Source organism: Ambystoma mexicanum, chromosome 8 (assembly GCF_040938575.1).
Source record: "Ambystoma mexicanum isolate Mex_15411 chromosome 8, UKY_AmexF1_1, whole genome shotgun sequence".
NCBI lineage: Eukaryota > Metazoa > Chordata > Amphibia > Caudata > Ambystomatidae > Ambystoma > Ambystoma mexicanum.
In genome coordinates this window covers 302,447,238-302,459,270 of record NC_090929.1, presented here as the reverse complement: position 1 = coordinate 302,459,270, position 12,033 = coordinate 302,447,238, and the positions used below count along the sequence as shown (strand labels likewise).

At 52.2% G+C, this 12,033-nt stretch overlaps 1 protein-coding gene across 1 annotated transcript in view; it reads left to right on the top strand.

The window, feature by feature from the left end:
• ARRDC1 (arrestin domain containing 1) overlaps positions 1–12,033 on the top strand; it is a 568,041-nt gene that overhangs the window by 347,254 nt on the left and 208,754 nt on the right. The window lies entirely within an intron of this gene.

The window sequence follows — 12,033 nt, the reverse complement described above, 5'->3', positions numbered from 1 at the left end:
GCAGCCCTGTTTAGTCCCCCTCTGCCAGGGTATCCTTCTGGAGGCGACCCCGTTCACCATCACTCTAATGGAGGGCGCCTGATGGTTGGCCTTGACTATCGACAAAAAGCCCAAATCCCCCCTCCAGCCCATCGTCTCCATTACCCGGAAGAGAAAAAACCACTCCACGTGGTCAAAAGCCTTTTCCGCGTCTAAGGTCACCAGGACCGCGGCAGTGTTTTCTGCACTTTCTCAATTATATGGGCCTCTCGACGGATGTTGTCCGCGGTTTGTCGTCCCCTAATAAACCCGGCCTGATCGGGATGTATCCGATCCGGGAGGATGGAGTCGAGCCTGTTGGCCAATATCTTGGTATAAATCTTGGCGTCAAGATTAATCGGCGCTATAGGGCGATAAAAGGCCCTCTCCTCCGGATTTTTATCTGGTTTCAGGATCAGGGTAACTTTGGCCTCTTACATGGACGGAGTAATTCTGCCAGTGAGGCGGAAAGAGTTAGAGCGAGGTGAGATATGGGCTTAGCAGCGCACTGAACAGCTTGTAAAAGGCAGCTGTAAAGCCGTCTGGACCTGGGGTTTTGCCCGGTGGGAGAGCTCTTATCACCCCCCGCACCTCCTCCGTGATTTCCCGATTTATGGTCTCACTCACCTCCCTGCTAACTTTCACCAGCCGGATTCTTTGGAGGAAGTCCACCTGTCTCTCAGCCGGAGGATGTTGGGAGGTATAGAGCGATTCGTAGTACTCAGCAAAGGCCCCCTGAACCCCCCCCCCCATGGTCCATGACCCATCCCTACCCCCCTCCCCCCCACCATGGCCAACCTCGGGGCCGCAATTGGATTCCTAGTCCTTTTACCTCTGAGCAATTGCGCGAGAAGGGAGCCAGTTCTATTGGCCTTTGCATAATATTGTTGTCGCACGGACAGTAAGGCTCCCTCCGCCCTCTTTACATAGGAGTTCCAACTGCCCCACCGCCTTCCTATATGCTCGCATTGCCCTCCTCGAGGGGGTACCCCTGCCACCTGTCGAGCCACCGCCACTTCCGCCTCCAATTGCGATTCCAGAGCACGGAGTTGCTTCTCACGGTGGGCGGCCATCGCTATCAATTCCCCCCCTGAGGGTGGCCTTGAAGGCATCCCACCTGGTGTCCTCCCCAGTTTCCCTTTTCTTGTTGGTGTCGAGAAAGAACTTGATCTTCTCCAACGCCTTTTATGATTACCGGATCCCTCAAGATGGCCCCCGGGAGTTTCCAGCCCCAAATCCCCCCCCCCCCTCTCCTCTGACCCACATCCAGCTCCAAAGACACTACTTTGTGATCTGCTATCCCTCTCGGCCCCGTGCCTACCTCCCAAATGACTCCAACCAAGGCAACCGAGACCCAAATGTAATCGATTCTTGATTGGGAACCGTGGACGCCCGACAAGAATGTGTGCCCCTCTTCGTCCCCCCTCAGCTCCCTCCATGAGTCCCTTAGCCCCAACTTTCTAACTGTCCTTCAAGTCTGCTGACATTACCGCTCCTCCCCCTTCCCCCATGTCCTATCCTTTCTCTTATCCCTCGCTACGTTAAGATCCCCCAGGAGGACAATATGGCCCCACGAGTGGTCTTCTAACAGATTCAGAACCCGTTGCAACAAGGATTCCTGGCCCAAATTGGGAGCATACACTACGGCTATCGTTAAAGGGACCCCCTGACACGTCCCTTTTGCAACAATATACCTCCCTTATCTCTGAGGACCTCGCCGGGCCTGAAGTCCGCCGTGTTCCTGATCGCCAGAGCAACCCCCCTGGACTTGCAGGGGGCCGAGGCATGCAAGATCTGGTCAAAGCCTCGCAATTTCAACCTGCCCTGGTCCTTATGGAGCAAGTGCGTCTCCTGCAAACCCATAATATCCGGCTTCTGCTTTTGTGTGAAATGCTCCAGCTTTTTCCTTTTGAGAGGGGTATTCAACCCAACTCACATTATGTGTTAGCCACTTAAGGGAGCCCCCAGGGGAGAAGAAACTCTAACGAGTGGGAGTGCCACACCCCATTGCCCTTCCAAGTTTAGCTCGTTGCCGCGTCCCCCAAACCCCCCCTTCCTGCCCCTCGCCCCCTGAAGGCTACCACCTTCCCGCCCACACCACACACTAACCTCGGGCATTGTCGCCCTTTTGCTTCCAATATGTTTGCCCTCCCTATGACCCCTGAACGCTTACACTCCCTAATGAGGCCCACCACCTCTATCAGCCGGAACCCGATCAGGACTGCTCTGGGGAGCCGCTTCGAGCTTCACTAGGCGTTCCATCATTCCGCCGACCATGAACTCTGGGTCCCCTTTTCATCTTTTCTCATACCGTCGTCCAGTCCCAGGGCCTGGAGCCCGCACGACTACTCGGGCCCGGGGGGGCCTGCACCAGGGGGAGGGGATCCTCCAGGTCGAGATGTAGAAGAGCAGCACCTTCTTGGAGGGACGTAATTCGCCTCTGGGATTCCTCCCATTCAAAGAGCAGGCCGAAAGGGAAGGTCCACCTGTATCGAATCGCTTTCTCGTTGAGGACCCTCACCACCGGTCCCATTTGTCGCCTCTTTAAAAGTGTACTTCTGGCCAGTTCCTGGAAGAGAGCGATCGCCCGGGACTTCGAACATAATAGGTTCTCGTACTCTCGCCTCTCTGAGCACCGCCTCCTTCAGGGCGTATCAAGTAAAAGCGCCATCTGGGCTTTGGCCAATCAACTGGCCAATCAACCAGTTCTGTGGACACGATCCAGCTCCACCATCTCCGGATTTCTCTCGCCCAGAATATCCGCAAAAATACCCTGGAGTGTCGCCTTCAGAGTTTTTTCCGAAACCGATTGCAACCGTTTCACCCGTATGTTGACTCTACGGGACCGGTTTTCTAGGTCTTCTACTTGGAGCTCAAGATTCCTGGTAGCGACATCCAGCCTCTCAATAGCTTCACTGTTTGCTGCATTGCCTTTATCTACCACTTGGAGGCATTTCTCCAGGATATCAGTCATCTTCCCCCAGTTGGCGCAGCTCCTGCTTCAACTCCCCCACAGCTACAGTCAGGTCTGTGCGCATTAATTGAAACTGTTCCTGGAAAGTCTTAGCCAGATTGGCTTGCAAGGAATGTAACTCTCCAATGAACTCGTGTCTGGGCATATTTGCCAAGTCCTCAGTTCGCTTTGGCGCAGGTTCCTCCCTTGTTGGGACCCCCCGGGCCTCGGACTCCTCCGTCGAGGTCCGCGCCAATCACATGGCCTGGAAGGGTGCCCATGTTATCCCCAGAGGCCTGCGAGTGCTCCAACCCCCCCCCCCCCCACCCCTGGTCATGCCGGCCACCTCCTCCCCTCCAGCCGGCTCCAGCCCAAGGACCCTCCACCGACCTCCTCCTACAGCAGGGTCCGGGCCCAGGAGCAGGCCCTTGCAGCGGCTCCCACAGGTATCTCCCGCCCCCTAGTCCTTGGGGGATCTGTAATGTTACAGGGGCTTTGTCCGCTTGCCTCCTCACTCACCCCCAGACCTGGCACAGTGCAGCCCGATGCAAGGATGAAGGGCCTCCAAGCCAAGCTCGCCTTAGTCGACTGCAAATGGTCCTCCAGTGGTCTCTCCTCTCCCTCGGGGAAAACCGAGTCCCCCCGGGCCCCTCTCCTCACCTCCGAGATGCAGGAGGAGGCAGGCCCCCAAGTCTCCCCAATACTGGCAGGGCAAGCCAAAGGCTGAGTACTCCTTTCAGAGTCGGCGTGGTCCAGTCCTCTGCCGCCGGCCGCTTCCAGCACTGCGGGAAACCCCGAAGGTATAACACTCCGCACCCGTGCACCCACTGCAGGGTGCCCGCTTCTGCTCCTCGTCGCAGCTCCCAGCGACAAAGTCCCGACCGTCGAGCTCGCCGCGGCCTCCGTCCTCGCAGGTCGCTTCCTCCGCCGGGCGCCGGGACCTGCAGCTCAGTGATCTGCCAACGAAGGGGCCCGGCCGCGGGCTCCCACGCTGCTGGGCGTCGGCAGCCCTCTTCCTCCAGACACTCCCGAGACCGCTGCGCTGCACAGGACGAGACACAGCCACTCCCTCCAGCGCCGCCCGGGACTCCCGGCTCTTGCGGGCCGGCCCGCTACCACAGGCTCTGCGACTCCTCCTTGCCTCACCGGTTCCGGTGCTGCTGTCGCGCCACAACTTCCCCGGGGCAGCACTCGCCACCAGCTCTCATCGTTCCTCAGCAGCCGCAGGTGACCGCTGGCTGCTCTGCGACATCCGTGAAATGGGTGGTGGGCACCTTCCACTCAAACGGGACCATAGAGCACCGTCGGCACAACTACTCTGTGCGGCAGCCATCTTGGAAACCCAGACAATCCTTTAATAACAATGGCAACTTCCATTATGGAGCAGGCAGCACAAAACTGGTGGATGCCTTACTCCAATTGCGTCATTTCGAAGTCGGACTCCAAGTACAAGACCACTAAGAACTGGCTCTCCTAATGGGGAATCTTCTAACGCAATCTGTAATGGTGTTGGCCGCTCCAGAGTAAAGGTCCTTTTGAGAATCCTTATGTAGTCGTGGCAATTCAAGGCAAGAAGCTGTAGCAACATTCAAATTTGCCTCTTAGGCAGATTAGTGCTGCTTAATTTCTGGCTGGTAATGACATTGAAATTCTGAGGCTTTAGAAATGTTAGCAGAGTTGCTTCCTTCGGGTACCCAAGAAGAATTATTTTCGGCTTGCTGAAGGTAAAGAGATGCCAGCCTTATAACAGCAACAAGTTAACAAGATCCTCACTGACATGAATTCAAGAGCTGTTAATTCTTCAGTGTGCATGCGTAGGAATGATTACCTGAATACCGCTTTGCTGCACTCTGAAGGACCTGTTAAGTAAGAAACCTTGTCCTGGATAGCAGACTGCTAAATCTTTAAGCCCTTGTTAGGCAAGATTGTGGTCAGTACCCTTTGGGAGACTACATCAACCTTGTCCTCCTCGCAATAGGCAACCCAACCTTTGGTATAAGTCTGTACTGCACAGGTTGGTAGTGAGGCTGAGCAGCCAGGCTAATCTCATTCAAATAAACCATTACGCTCAAGGTTTCTTGGTTAAACCATTATTAATGTATTTAACAGTCAGTTGAGTAAGCCTTCTTCAGAAGAGAGCAATATATATATATATATTTCTGAGGCTTGTGGAATCTGCTTAGATCACATGCTGTGCATAGGCCGACATCTAGTGGAAGCTGCGGAGTATTACAGTTTGTTTTTCGAAAGTCGAAAATGGGCGTCGACACAGGCATGCCAGTAATACTATCCCTAGTGTGACGTCCACTGTACCCAAGATCCCTCACGCGTCTAGGATCCTCAGATTGTTTTTTTCCGCCATACTGGTCGGAAGCATCTTGCGGAGTTCCCTGGCCTTAGCCATACTTTTGCTGTTATTATAATTATAATTCTTATTCATTCCCTTCCCCACCCCTACGTCGACCTCGACGACGGCTGGAGAAGTCATCGACCGTCGACTGCTGCACGACGGATCTGGGCCTCGGAAGGCCGCTGGCCTCGGCCCGGGCCTAGTAGGCCGCTGGCCTCGGCCCTTACAAGTAGGGAGAGTGGGGGGTGGTACATACTCTTCACTCTTGATATATAGTTACATTTTATATATTCCTACACTTAGCAGCCCGCTGCCTTAAGGTGCGTATGGAGGGTACCCCTTTTCAATTCTGCCCCAAGTGCAATCGCAAATACCCTTGGGTCGACAGGCACGCCACGTGCAATCTCTGCTTGCCGAGGGATCACCCCGAAGCGAACTGCAGAGCGTGTAGTAGGTTTAAACCTAAGACACTTAAGGACCGTTCGACAAAGCGTTGGGCCCACCACGCCAGGCAGGAAGCCATGGCAGCGGAGGGCGCCTTCAGCGATGGCAGCGACGCCGTACTTTCGGACGGCGAGGGCATTATGGCGTCGAAAGACAGCCGGCGAGCGCAGGTCCCCGACCTCGGAAGGTCGTCCGGCAGGGCGGCTATGGGGAAGACCCCCGGCGACGCAAGCGCTACACACCTAACACACACTAAACACACTAAGACCAACCGGACCTCGACGACGTCGACTTCCCGGAAAGAGGCACAAAAAGAACGGTCCGACTCGGTGTCCTCTGGGCGCTCTCGATCGAGATCACCTCACGACGCAAGGCAATCATCCACTCTTGCCAAGAGTGCCTCGCTACACACATTAACGGAAGTTCGATCGTCGGGAGACGAAGACGACTTCCACCCCCACACACAGATACCTCTCCAGACCCTCGGCGCCAGGCGTCGAAAGTCTCTGGGGCCTCCAAGGGACAGGGAAAACATTTTTCCACGCACGGGGAGGGGGGGAAACAGCGGAAAGCACAGCCTTCCACTCCTGTAAAGCCATCCTCTCACCCTAGGCAGACAAGCAAACACAAGTCTACCCTTGAAAAGTCCCATAAATCAACACCTACTAAGGTAATACCCTGTTCCAGGGAATGGTCCAGTGAAGACATAGACAGGGTTATGTCTAGGATGTCTTCCTTGGCTGATTTTTATGATAAGAACCCAGAACATTTTCTTTCATATAACCCTCAAGGGGCCACACCCTCAGGCTCCTCCGATCCTATCCCGCTAAGTATTAAGCCCCGGTTCGAAAGACCTGAACCCTTCGAGGTTCAACCTTACTCCACTCCATATTCTACTCCACTCCCCAGTTACCAGGGACAAGTTTTCCCTGAAGAGGACCAGGAGTTTGAAATTATGGAAGAACAAACCGGGACAGATTACTATGCAGATGATGAGGACCTGGAGGAGGGAGAAGATGAGCAGGAAATTTACAGAATAGATTCCCCAGCACAAAGCGAAGCCCCAGTTACCGACTCTCCAGTTGATAACCAGCCCCTCCTTAACGACGTTCTCGCTCAAGCAGCGGAACATTTCCACATCGACACCCACGGTGTACAGGAGGAAAGGGACTTCGCGGAGGAGTTTGTAGGAGAGAGGAGACCGGTCGCTCAGACCATCCCTATCCTCAAATCCATCCAACGAAGAATAGAGCCTTCCCTGGTGAATCCTAACCTCACCAGAGCTGTCAACCCCAGAATTGAAAAGATTTTCCGGGCAGCCAGTCTGACCCTCTGTATATAAGGGGACATCTTAAACCAGATTCCCTAGTGGTTACCAACACTAGAAAAAGGGCTGGCACGCCCTTATCTTCATCAGAAGCTCCTCCCGACAAGGAGAGCAAAAAACTTTACGGGTTTGGCAGGAAGGTAGCCTCAACGTCCGCCTACCAAGCAAGGATTGCGAATTCCACCACCCTGTTGGCTAGTTACAACTGCCATCAATGGGAAGAAGTCGCGGCGCTCATTGCCTCTGCTCCAGAACCGTTAAAGAGCCAGCTGGCTCGGATCTCGGCAGAGGGGAGAGCCGTGTCTGGTTGCATTTTAAAAGCAACTTTCGACGCTGCTGACAACGCAGGGAGATTGATAGCAGAAGGTACTGTTATCAAGAGACATGCGTGGTTACGGCAGTCGGGATTCAAGACAGAAACCCAGGCTTCTTTAATAGACAAGCCAGTGGAACCCGACCTATTATTTGGGAAAGCGGTCGAAGACGCACTTAAAAATGCCAAAGATGAATATGAGACTCTCAAATCCCTTGGCCAGCTTACCAACAAACCCCCTAACCAGAGGGGGAACAGTAATTTTCGTCGCCCACGCGGCCAAAATTCACAAAGAGGCAACTATGCCCAGGGACAGGGTACACAATGGAATAACAACCAGCAGTCTACCCAGAGTTACGGCAGGGGTAACAAGAGAGGTCGTGGAAGAGGCAGAGGCAGCCCCAACAAGGGAGGTGGCACGCCTCCACCAAAACAGTGACGCTCAGTTCAGGGTCCCTTGTCACGCAACCCCAGTAGGGGGACGCATTTCCACCTTCACCCAGGCTTGGGAAGGGATCACCTCAGACAGATGGGTGCTGTCAACAGTATCCGCAGGATATTGTATAGAACTACTGCAGCGTCCCCGGAACCATCCTCCACGACAAAGAGTGCACTCCCTAGAGCATCAAAGGATCCTTCTCGAGGAGATCGCCATTCTGCTAGAAAAGGACGCGATAGAACTCGTCCCAGGACACCAGGTAAACAAGGGTATCTATTCAACTTACTTCCTTGTGCCAAAGAAAGATTTGACAATGCGCTCAGTATTGGACTTACGGCCTGCCAACAAGTATGTCAAGCCCCAAAAATTCCATATGACCACGCTACAAGAGGTAATCCCCCTCCTAAAAAAGGGGGATTACATGGCAACCTTGGATATGAAAGATGCTTATTTTCATATTTCCATGCTCCCAGCGCACAGAAAGTACTTGCGCTTCAAGGTGGACAGTCGCCACTACCAATTCAAGGTACTGCCCTTCGGGATAGCTTCAGCACCAAGGGTATTCACCAAGGTACTGGCGGTGGCAGCTGCACACCTACGCAGGGAGGCAATCCCGGTGTACCCTTATCTGGACTACTGGCTCATAACGGGGGAAACCCCAGGAATTTGCAGGTCAAACATTCAGAGGACTATCGACCTCCTCCACGAATTAGGCTTCTCTATCAACGAGAAAAAGTCAAGTCTGGTGCCAAGCACCTCAAAACAGTTTCTAGGAGCTATCCTAGATACTCAGAAAGGATTGACCTTCCCTTCGGAAGAGAGAATTCGGAATATACTTCTGCAAATTCCGCATTATCAGTCAGGTCAACAGATAACAGTACGCAAAGCTATGCGGTTACTGGGCATGATGGCGTCATGCATTTACCTGGTCCCCCACGCGCGTCTGCGCATGCGTCCCATGCAGGAATGGTTGGCGAAACAGTGGTCTCAGGCAAGTGGTCAGTGGGACGATCTAGTGGTCGTTTCGCCAACACTCGTACAGAGCCTACACTGGTGGACAAGAGAGAATCTCGCAAAGGGGAAACCCTTTTACGATCCCGAAGTACAAGCCGTGGTGACTACAGATGCATGCCTGACTGGGTGGGGAGCTCACCATCTCCACCACACAGCTCAGGGTCTCTGGTCTCACTCAGTAGCCAAGAACCACATCAATCTGCTAGAGCTTCTGGCAGTATTCCGAGCGCTAAAGGCGTTCGAGCCCCATCTACTGAACTTGTCGGTGCAGATCAGGACGGACAGCACGACAGCCATGTTCTATCTGAACAAGCAAGGGGGGACTCGTTCGCCAAATCTGTCCAAGCTTGCCCAGAAAATATTGATATGGGCACTCAGACGGAACATCTTCCTGTCATCGCAACATGTTCCAGGGGAGCTCAATTCCCTAGCGGATGCTCTAAGCAGAGACTCCCTCCCAGAAGAACACGAATGGGTCCTTCACAAAGACGTAGTAGAAGATCTCTTCTCTCAGTGGGGTTTCCCCACTATAGACCTATTCGCCACAAGCAAAAACAGACAATGCCCAGGATTTGCATCCAGGTTCCCCCAGCCGGACTCCCAAGGGAATGCCCTGTGGATGAACTGGTCAGGGATGTTTGTGTACGCTTTTCCACCAACTCCTCTCATCAGGAAGGTGGTGTACAAGATGAACAAGGAATCGATGACGCTCATCCTAGTTGCTCCCATGTGGGCGAGACAACCATGGTTTCCACACCTACGCAGGATGGCGGTGTGCGAGCCCATCAGACTCCCAGCCTGGGACAACCTACTGTCCCAGCAACAGGGTCAAACAGTGCATCAGGAACCCAACTCTATGAACCTAGCAGCATGGCTCCTGAAGTCATAGAGTTTGGACATCTCAAATTACCACAGAGGTGTATGGACATTCTAAAGGAGTCCAGGAAACCAAATACAAGGCACTGTTACTTTGATAAGTGGAAAAGATTCGTTATCTGGTGCCAGAATAAACAAATCAACCCGGTTGATTGCACTCCTTCCAACGTTGTGACATACATGCTCCACCTGCTGGATGCAGGGTTGGTTTTTAACTCGCTGAAAGTACACCTGGCAGCCCTCTCGGCTTACACCACATCCCATAACAGGGTCTCGTGGTGGAAAGTACCGGTGGTTAAAGCCTTCATGGAAGGAGTAAAGAGACTTCACCCTCCTATTTCGAACCCACCGCCAGGATGGGACCTCAACGTGGTGCTAGCTAAGCTCATGGGACCCCCATTCGAACCCATGCATAAAAGTAGTCTCAAACACCTGACTTATAAAACGGCCTTCTTAGTAGCCATTACCTCCATAAGAAGAGTCAGTGAAATTCAGGCTCTGTCAGTGCAGGATCCCTTCTTTACTATCCACAAGGACAAACTGGTTTTACGCACACACCCTAGGTTCTCACCTAAATTCATATCCAAGTTCCATGTAAACCAGTCCATCGAGCTTCCGGCTTTCTTCCAAAACCCGCAAGGCTCGGCTGAGGTGAAACTACACACCCTAGATGTGCGTAGGGCGGTCCTATACTATGTAAATAAAACCAGACCGCTAAGGAAAACAGATCAACTGTTTGTCTCCGTAGCTACAGGCAGAGAGGGGGATCGCGTCTCTAAGGGCGCTATCTCGAAGTGGATTATCAACTGTATACAGCTGTGTTACTCTCTTTCTGAAAAGACTCTGCCTTTTACGCCAAGGGCCCACTCTACTAGAGGCATTGGTGCCACTCTGGCTTTCATTGCAAATGTTCCCCTCGACACCATTTGCAAAGCAGCTACTTGGAGCTCTATTCACACTTTTACTCAGCATTACTGCATTGACACTCATTCCAAGACAGATACACAAGTGGGACAAGCGGTTCTAAGACACCTGTTTGCTCATGACCCTTCTCACATCCCACCTCCTTGTTCTGGTACTGCTCGCTAATCTATGCACAGCATGTGATCTAAGCAGATTCCACAAGCCTCAGAAGGGATACATTACTCACCGTAATCGTATTTCTGATGCTTGTATCTGCTTAGATTCACATGCGACCCACCCTTCCTCCCCTCCGAGAGAAGGCGCATGATTACTTGTAGTCTTACCTTTCTGTCTATCTGCTTGGATTATCTGTACTCACGCTACTCCTCATGCTTCCTCATGTCAGAAAAAATACAATCTGAGGATCCTAGACGCGTGAGGGATCTTGGGTACAGTGGACGTCACACTAGGGATAGTATTACTGGCACGCCTGTGTCGACGCCCATTTTCGACTTTCGAAAAACAAACTGTAATACTCCGCAGCTTCCACTAGATGTCGGCCTATGCACAGCATGTGAATCTAAGCAGATACAAGCATCAGAAATACGATTACGGTGAGTAATGTATCCCATATATATATATATATATATCACAAAAATATACTTCAAAATACACACTTAGTTTCTCTAAATCAGCAAGTACCCATCTTACCCATTTTACACAGATTCTTCCTACACCCTGAGGTGACTTAAATAACTAGGACACTGTGGACTTTAATATGTCACTGGTACATTTACAGCAATGCTGAGTTTGGTGTCAATGAAAGGGGTTTAAGAATAAAACTGAGGTTAAACAAATATTCTGAAGCAGGTAAGTACTTTTCAACCTCCCAATGCAAAGTAGATTAGCCCTGTCCTGGGGGAAAGGTAAAGCGCAAAGTCAGAGGGAAGATGTCTTTCAGGGAGCCAGGCCAGCCAGTGTTAATTGAACAAAAGTCCAGGTGAGCTGAAGCACTTCTTGCACGCAAGAAAAAGTCTTGCACAATGTTTTTAGAAGTTTTTGTAGAAAGATATAATCACTGTAGGGCCACAAGCTGGGAAGCTTGTGATGGGCAAAGCTGCAAGCAACTCTGCAAAAGCAACCAAGACAAGTCTCAACTGAGAACTAGCAAGGCCACACAAGTGGTTTGTTTTACAGTACCTTTGATTAGAAGAAATTGGTTTCATCAGGCTTCTGTTCCTGTGTAGGTCTACAGATTCTGTTCCTGGGCCTCAGTCGTGGGGACAAGAGGGAGGACGTCTGAGGACTCCTGCACTACAAATTGAAGGTTGGCAGCACTTTGTTTTTTCAGCTCCTCGTGACTCACAAATGGCACCACTGCAGTACTCCTACGTCC